Here is a 9,378-nt window from a genome sequence, read left to right as displayed (position 1 = left end):
ATTTGCACTATAATTCCCTTTTTCTCTCAATCGCATAATCGAGCGACCACTCCTTTTGCACGCGAATGCGCCTCTCGTAAAAACCTCTAGAAACACAGAGACGGTCCATTTATACGTATTTGATTGCCAGACCGTTTTAAGAGAGGATCGTTTACACAGAAGCGCGAAACAAGCACGATATAACTACTAGGAAGAGGCAAGAAACTGGGTCAAGTAATGTCTCCGACGTTCTTTCCTCCCTCTCTTCCCTGCCCCCCTTTTTTCCTAAAACGTTCTTGACTGTTCGCGCGAGCACAATGTTCTCTTAGCGTATAATAACCGGGCGCCCGCGCGCGCGCGTGCATCCCCGAACACGAAAGTTCGCTAATGTAGTCGGGAATTTCCAATTCGTGGGCAAACTTTTTGCCACGTCGCTCGTTAAAAAATTCCGCGCCACAAACGTGCGAGCTGAATTTTTCATAAAAATATCTTCGCGAGCCTCTTTGCCGCGCGCGGGTCTCCGCGGAGTTCATCGGCGTTGTCGGCCTCGCCTGAGCTCTCAGCCTGGGGTTTCACCCCGTCTCCCTCCACCCCTGCGTCGCCGAAAAATTCCATATAGGAACTTATGGTATCGGGCGAAATCCGCATGGATCCAAATATATTCCGATGGGATTTCTATCCGGACTTTATCCGTTCTTATCCAGTTACCTTACCTCTCGATACTATCCGGTTTAATACGATACCTTTTCCCGAAAGCGCGGCACGCTTCTCCCAAACGCGACCGACCCTCGCGTGTCTTCCTCAGAAAGCGTATCGTCATTCTTTTGGACAAGGCCGAAAAAACTACTTATAACGCGTAATCTCTCCCACACGTCTTACTTCAACCCTTAATTTGTCAATACGCTCGATTTCTGGACAACCCGCTCTTCCCGAGCATTAACCTACACCCGAATCCTTTCAGCAATCGTGTCATTTATCATCGTATCCGAGATTAAGAGACGTCCGAAAAGGTATGCGAGGTCCTAAGGTCCGAGAGTAAAACGCGCGTCTCGATCTTCGGCCGGCGCCCCTTGATTTGTCAATATCCTCGACCGCCAGTTCTCGCGGCTACCGAGGACTCCGCGCGAGAGGGGGCCCGGCGAAGGACGTCGGCGTTCCCGTGGCGATCCGTCGCGAATGCGGCCGTAATTAAGCGCGGTGTTTCCGCGTCTCTCAAACCCATCTCGTCGTCGGCGCGTCGCACTCTCGCTCGCGGCGCAAGCATCGTCCCACCCATCAGCAACGGTCCGCGCGTTCATTACCGAATCAATTCGTCGATCCACGCGTTTACCCCGAGAGCCGCGTACGACCGAGGCGCCGTCATGTCCGCGTACGGCCCTGAGGGCCGGAAGGGGATGTTCGCGCGGATGGTGGGGCATGAGCAGCTGGGGCGGCCTGGAGCCCGGAGTCGCGAGCCCGCGATATCTACCCCGCGCCGGGTCTGGGTTTGGCCGGGTCGCGACGGCGGCGACGACGGCGGCGGCGGCGGCGGCGGCGGCGGCGGCGGCGGTGGCGATGGGGGGTGGTGGTACGATGGTAGTGGTAACGGCGGGTGCTGCGCAAGCAGCGACGACGGCAAAGGTGGTAGAGGTGAGCGAAAGCGAGCCGGATGGCGCAGCGACGGCCGACTCGCACTACTAGCAGCCGAGTGAGCGAGCGAGCGCGAGGACCACCGGGCTTGGCGAGCCACCCCCGTTTTGCCATCAACCCCTAGCCCCTACCCCCAAGCGCCCCACGCCGCTCTCTGCCCCACGCCATCCCTCGTTCACCACCCCACCACCTTCTCCGCCTTCTCCTCCTTCCTCTATCGCCGCCGCCGCCACCGCTGCCGCCGCATCCGACTCCTATATACCCTCTCCTACTCCTTCTCCGATGCGTTTTGGCCGCCCCGTTCGGTCCGCTACTACTGCGTTCGTTCGTTCGTTCGTACGTTCGTGTATCCCCGGCCGAGAGAGCTCGTGCAGAGTGCTCGCCAACGTCTGCGAGATCCGTGTCGCGCACGGCTCTACACGGAGAAAATACGGCTCGCGCCCTCGTCGTTCGCCGACGTAGTCCCTTTCCTCCCGAAAATCACACCCGAAGCTCTCGCAGAGCGCGAACAAGCCTACGGCGAGCCTCCACCCTCGCCCTTCCTCATCCTTCGCCTTTTTTCTGATTTGATAACCAGCCGGCCGGCCGAAAAAAGGGGGTACTCCGGTTGTCCGGGTGACAGCGGCGAGCAGGAAGGGCTCGTTCGCTCGTGTCGTCGAGTTACTTGGTCGCGCCGACCCTGGTCGTGCACAACCCTCCGCGCGAGAGAGACACGCGCGTCGTTCCACGCGTTTATACCGGTGAGCGAAGCCGTGTTGTGACGGCCGCGCCGCTGGAGCAACGGCCCCGCGAGGAGAGACGACGATGACCACGCAGCCGACGGGGCCGATGACGACCACGACCACGACGACGATGTACGCCCGGTATGGCGTGAGGAGCGACGACGGCGACGGGGAATTGTGTGCGCAGTGAAGCCCGCGAACTCCGCGTAACTCCGCTATCCGCTACGGCAGCGCGACGACGAAACTGCGTGCGTGTGAATGCGTGCGTACGTACGTGCGTGCGTGCGTGCGTGCGTGCGTGTGCGCTCGTCGCAACCGGGTGACACGCGTGGTCCGTGTCGCGCGTCCCCACGTCCCGACCGGCTCGTCGCCGTTGCTCGCGCGAGGCCAGCCCCCTTGGTACACCTAAGTGAGGCGTTCAACGTGGCCGATCATTGGACATGTAAGTAACACGTACGACGCGGTGGTCATCGCCGATCAAAGGCGCACCGACCACCGACGCGAGACTCATCCCCCTTTTCATCCCCCAAACGCGCAGCTGGCCGCGCGCGCGAGCGTGCTCTCGCCTTTGTTTGCCCTTCCGCGCTCCTCTTCAGGGCCGAGCACAGAACGGCGGATTACACAACCGGGATCGTAAATGCGCGATCGAATTCAAATCCCATAAAGGGTTCGGGACAGAATCTCCCCTCCCCCGACGTGGAAACCGACGCATGCTTTGATGTAATTATCGCAGATCGGCTAAAGGTCCAACGAGATCCGCTTATATCGTTTCCGAACATTCTGCATCGAAATCATGAAGGATATAAAAAGTATCCTTAAATTACTGTAATTTTCACAAAACGAGTCGAGAAATGAGACAAAAACATGTGCGGTCTCGCGATTCGAACTATATATGTAATGTATATAAATAAATTTTTAGATTTGTCTGTCATGTGTTAAACGCGACACTCGAAATTCGATTCTCCACAGGAGCCTATTATGTAGTTGGACTTCTACGTAGGTGTATATATGCTACATATCATCGGGATTGCGATTGAAATTTGACTCGAAGCTCTCGTACTTCCCTCGTTTGTCTGTATGCTGCAATTCGCGCTGCGACTGCACACCATCCATCGTTCGACGCGATTTTCGCGAGCCGACGAGAAAATCGGTCAAACCGATGCGTCGCGACGCTCTAACGTGCCCTAACGTGTCGTGTCGCGTCGTGCACGGTCCGAAAGTCCCGTGCACGCGAACTGGGTGAGGAGGGATCGATTTGTTTGGCGGACGCGACGTGTGAGACTGACAGAACTCGAGCACGCGAGTAAACACTCAAACTGGGCTGCGTGTCTCCTCGTCGACGGAAGGGAAACGAGGGAAGCAAAAGGCTTGGAACGAGGGGGAGGGGGAGTGCAGGGAGGGCAGGGTGTGCGACGAGATAAGGCGAGCGATAGGGCGGTCTGCTCCGGGGAAAAGAATTCGATGTAATCGCCCTGAGCTTTCCTCGAGAGCTCGAGAGCTCGGCGCGGCCTGAGGCGGGGTGCAGGCTCGACTCGGGTTACGAGACGGTTTCCTTCTCCGGATCCTCTCTCGCCGCAGGGGAAACGTGCGCCCCGTCGCGAACGATTGAAGGAATCCGGGGAGATTTGTCAGGCATCGCCCACGTAAGGTTTCGGCCTCGACGTCGCGTCGGAGAAGCCCGTTGTTTGAAAGCGAATCTTCTTCGAACTTTCGGCAACGTGCGTTACGGTTTATAATGCATCAGCGGTATTCTGTATTAATCGGTGCGATTTAACGTTATCTTATCTCGGGCGGATGAAATAACGGTGGATAACGTGAACGAAGGATTACACGAATATCTGATAGAGAAGTTTTTAAATATTTGTTAACGTAGCGTAAGTAAAAAGAGCGCATTTGTCCATGTTTAATTCATAGTACTGCAGAAAATTAAATGTACGGATTTTATTATTATTTCATAGAGTGCTCGTATATTAAACTTTTTGTTAAACTTTTAGCTCAACATTTTCAAAAATTGTACTTTTATCGAAAATAACGAACGAGTTTTTTACAAGTGTCTGTGGAGTCAAGAGGGCTCTTGCGACGTTGAAAATTTCTACGTAGCGGCCACATTACCGTCGTTTATTTTTGAAAGATGTACTTAAATTCGTTTCGTTTTATGTATAAGAGTCGTTAGAGTCCGGAGTTAGTGTAGACGTACCAAATAAAACATTGTTAATGGCAGGAGCCCGACTTTCCATGGTTCGTAAGACAGTAAATGCTAAAGTGTATTTTTTATCAGAGAACATAATCCGTCATTTTTGTGCAAGAGAAAACTCTTCATCTTACTGTTTGTGCTTCGTACACGCGACGATTCTATTAGCGATCATATATTATGCAAATTATAAAACTTATATATTATAATTTATAAACTTAAAATTATAAAACTAAAATTATTTTATCTACTTTTATAAAACATTTGTTTCTAATTTGTTCGAAATACCCAAATTCGTCATATTGATTACCTGGGGTAAATGTTTTTTAAAAATCTAAAGTGAAAAATCAAGTAGGAAACGAAACGTTTGATCGTGCAACTTATGTGTGTTTTTCTTGAGTGAACAAAAACATTTCTGGTAAAGTACAGCGACGAGCGCACAATACATCTTTATCATTTTATATCTCTCTTGTAGTCATGATCAGGACCGGATGGCGTTGGCAGGGAACCAACATTGATCGGTATAAATTCGGAATTTGTTCTCGGATGTATCTCTTTTAACGTAGCCTGTCAATTCTCTGCCAGTTTCTGCTAAGCCGTAGGAGAAACGTTACGAATTCACTTGAAGGTTCTAGTACGCACGTTTTCTTATCTATTAGCCATACGAATGATATTATTATTTCTCTCCGTTTTTAAACAAAATATTTTGTTTTATTAAAAAGAACATATTAGACGAAAAATTTTCTGCTACGTTAAAAATCATTATTTCGCGCACATTTGTGTTCCTGATTCACGAGAATATTTTTATTAACTACTATTAATCAATTCTCTGAAATTTAATTGAACATGAGAAATCTTTCGTTGAATAAAGGCAAGAAATTCACAGCATAATGCCGAATTATATCTTGAGGTAAGCGTATTTCGAGAAAGAGAATGCCATTCATACACACACAAGGTATTATTAACTTAAGTTATATACTCATCATAGTCAATTTTAGCTGCGGGCAAAACGCGCCGCTTAACGTCCATTATATATGCGTGTTTATTTTTCCTAAATACATAATCCAATTAGATCCATTCGTGCATAATATTACATCCGCAATTCATTATCGTGAAATTAATACTGTATTCTATTATGGGCATCATCTATTATATCTATTAATTCGAGTCTATTACCATAAACGGACAGACATAAAATAGAACAGACATCAAATAGCGTCGCTATTAATTATTAATACGGTAGTCAATTCAGTCTTTCTCGGTTCCCTTTGTCAAGCCGGGACAGCCGGCTTTCTCCAATATCAGCCGGAGTAAAAATAATCGTTGTTATCTCTATGCACGTCCACGATTAGTTTGAAACGTAATTCACTCGGGACCGTCTTCGCGAACTCCGCTCTCGATCGCGATAATAAACGCAACGTGCGCCGCTCGGGGTTGCTCGGGGAACGCGAGCCCAACGTGCGCATTTAACTCCGGTTTAGATAGAGAGCACAGTTTCCATTCATCAAACAGCGAAATCCGACAAATATGTGCGGTCGTTAGTAAGCACTCCTGGAAAGTGCCGTCTAATACGCTTTTCGGTCGGTCCGGCAAACGAGGATCGGCGCGCACGTTTCCGATCGATCGAATTCACCTCAACCGGACGATCACGCGCATCGTCGATCATCGCCGTTCTAAAGAGCTAAACTTTAAAATCTTCTAAGCGGCTTTAGATATCTTCGCCGAGACCTGTCGTCGCTTCTCATCGAGAGTCTTCCAATTTCGGCATCGCCACTTATAAATTCTCTAAAATTATATCTAAAAAAAAAGCTAGGAAGAAAGATAGGAAGAAAGTATTTTTTATGTTCTTTTTTTGACGATATAATAAAAATTCACGTGCATGTTCTGTTTTCGATCTTGAACAGAATTGCGAGCGTTTATGAATAATTTTTCTATAACATCGTCTGGCGCATAACTTTGTGTACGCGCGCAACGTAACCCGACAATTCGTTTCGATTGTTTTCCTTTTTCTCGGGATCAACATCTCTCAGATCAGAAAGAATTTATCTCGTATCGTGCACCGCGCATAAGAACGAGGTATTCGCGAGATGTGTCTTTCGGGAACAGGATGTACAAGGAAACGAGCGATTCTGGTAACAGTGACGCGAGATCGATCGTCTGCTTCCGAAATGCTTCGGGCTGCGGCCGTCCAGATCTAACGCGTGTATTTGGGGTCTCTATATGCGCGAGATTGAAATACTTTCAACGTAATTTAAAATGCATTAAGAGGTGATTATCATTTATGTAAAATGTAAAATTATAGCAGTTAATTAAATGATCATGTACAATAACAATCACTTAGTCCTTTTAATTTGCTAATTTTAAACGCGTACATACTGTTGAGTAATTTTTAATAAGCATTAACTTTACGTATTGATAAATTCCGCGTTTGAAAATTACTGTACAAATTGAAAATTATTGTACAAATTGTAATTATCTTTATAAGCGAGACAATTCTAATTTTAAACTAATTTTAAACTAATTTTAAACTAATTTTAAATTAATTTTCAAATTTTCGTATTAATGTTGCCAACAAATTTTTTTTAGTAAATGCTGACAAAAAAGTAATTCAAATTTTGTATAGAAGCTATTATCGTAATTTTAAAAATTATAAAATGAGCAATAACAAATTTTTAAAATGAGCCGTCTGCCGATGCACGAAATGTTAATAAATTCCATTTCTTTCTTTCTTTCTTCTTAGAATTACACTGGCCTGTTACATCAAAATCTGTTTTCACTGACGTATATATTACGAAAGTTTGGAAACTAGCGCAGTCTCATTTATGAAGTGCAGTTCGCGCGTACAACAATTTAGGAGTACGGATTCATAAGCGTTCAGAACGTAAATGCGTTAGATTAAATTTCGCCCGTTTGTTTTAGGGATAAATTTGGAAGATCCATTTACGGCTTAATTTGACGTATTACAGACATTGTTGTCGCTGTATTACGTTATATAACTTATAATAAATCTAGCTGTGCTAAAACTAGCGACTTCTCGCGTGTGAATTCACCCTAATGGAGAACGGCTCGTCGCTCTCGATATGCGCACAATCGAATAATCTGACGAGCGGAAGCAGCGTTACTGGCGTTGCTACAAGTTCCTCCTGATCTTATGCTAGTCTGATAGTTAACTTCGACCTGGAAGTAACTAGTTAGGTGTACAGGGCAGGCAGTTTAACGTTCGTCGATCTTACGCGTAGCGCCATCATGCAATAGTTAGCTTACACGTCGGATGTGTCTTATTAATGAAGTTGCGTTAACGTGTTCGAAATAGTTTCATTCGAAAAACCTTCAGATTTACATGATTATAAGTTTATCCTTAAACTTAACACAAATATGTACACCACCTGCTAATCGATTTTAGTTAATTATTAATGAGCAATTAAAACGCATGTCAAAAAGATACATCGATGTGAGAGAAAAGATAATAATAAAGATAACGTTAAAATATACATTACTTTTAAAGACTATTATCGTGCTATACCTATAATGCACAATACAAGAAATAAAAATGCGTTAGGAGTAAAAAATTAATATGTACATTTTTATAAGATATTTAACAAATAATGTAATAATTTAAGAAACAGAAAGTTTAAACAGGAACGTAATAGTTATTTTCTTTTATTGCTAGACGTTTACAGAAATTATTATTTTTGTCTTATACAGATACACTGTAAAATTCGTAGTGTCAAATTATACTTAATTTGAGTGACTTTTAATTATTCCCATAGGTCGCCACTGCTCCTACTCAATATATCTTAATTCGACTCTAAAACAGTATTAATTTAACTAAACCAATGGAGTTAAAATAATACTGTTTATGTTAAAATAATAAATTTCGACACACATGGTAGTTAAACATAACAAAACGTTAACTCAAGGTGGTTTAAATTTCATCTTTTCATATTTAACAGTGTACTATTGATTATTTTGGGCGTCATCAAATTATGACTTTTGCGCGGAATAGATATGATATCATTGATGTACACCAGTATGTAGGAAGCGAAACTTAGATCGATTTGTCCCATTTCGAGTGGTGCCCAATCAAGAAGCAGACTCCACGGCTGAATGGTAGTCGCGCAACTTGCAGAATCGAATGCCCACTCTATATCCATTAACTCACACCCGGAGCGCGACGCAAGTAATGCAGAATTTGATTCGTCAGAATCCGACGGCACATTTGTAATGTAAATTAATACGGATCGAGAGACGCGAGAGGCGTACAAAACCGATGAAGTTTATCTCGTATTGTTACAGCACCCTTTTTTTTCCCCATGCACTATACTGACCCGCGAAAGATCTCAACGGCACGGCGCGGCGCACAGTTTGTTCGCGTTTTTTCTAATGGAAAGGTCGAATTTATCCGCTCGTAAAAAAGAGAAAGAAATTTGCGTTCGCGTAGCCACGCAGCGCTTTTAAAATAACGTTCAGTTAACGCCGCACACGAGAACGTTTATTAAATACGTCGGAATGGATACGATTTGTTCTACGCACTGATAACTCAAGTGTAAATTTCGTTCTCAAAGTCCTGCTCTATTTCACCTAAAGTTATATCCTTCGTAAACCATTGTGCACGTAATATTATCAAAAGTTATATCTTTGTAATTATTGTGCGCGTAACATCAAAACTCTAAACTCTAAAACAAACATTGTACTAGACACAAAGATAGAAAAAAGTAAAATAAAAAATTAAAATTAAAATTAAAATTAAAAATAAAGCAAATTTAACAGAAATACGGAGAATAACAGCACAATTTTTCGTATATTCTTAATGCGCCCCACGGTATAAAGCGTTACGTGTAATTTCCATTTACGTAA

General features: G+C 45.0%; 1 protein-coding gene across 1 annotated transcript in view; it reads left to right on the top strand.

Annotated features, from left to right (window-relative positions):
• The first annotated feature begins 1,876 nt into the window (after positions 1-1,876).
• The window catches only part of LOC139770730 (uncharacterized), a 57,440-nt gene continuing 49,938 nt past the window's right edge, over positions 1,877-9,378 (top strand). Inside the window, exon 1 of the mRNA XM_071702866.1 lies at positions 1,877-2,772. The gene's annotated coding sequence lies outside the window, so the exon portion shown is untranslated. The remainder of the gene's footprint in view (positions 2,773-9,378) is intronic.

Source organism: Temnothorax nylanderi, unplaced genomic scaffold, assembly GCF_030848795.1.
Source record: "Temnothorax nylanderi isolate EJ_2023f unplaced genomic scaffold, tnyl_v1.0 TNYL_tig0032_pilon, whole genome shotgun sequence".
In the NCBI taxonomy this organism is placed as follows: domain Eukaryota; kingdom Metazoa; phylum Arthropoda; class Insecta; order Hymenoptera; family Formicidae; genus Temnothorax; species Temnothorax nylanderi.
The sequence above is the reverse complement of the archived record's forward strand: the minus strand, read 5'-3'. Positions and strand labels throughout refer to the sequence as shown.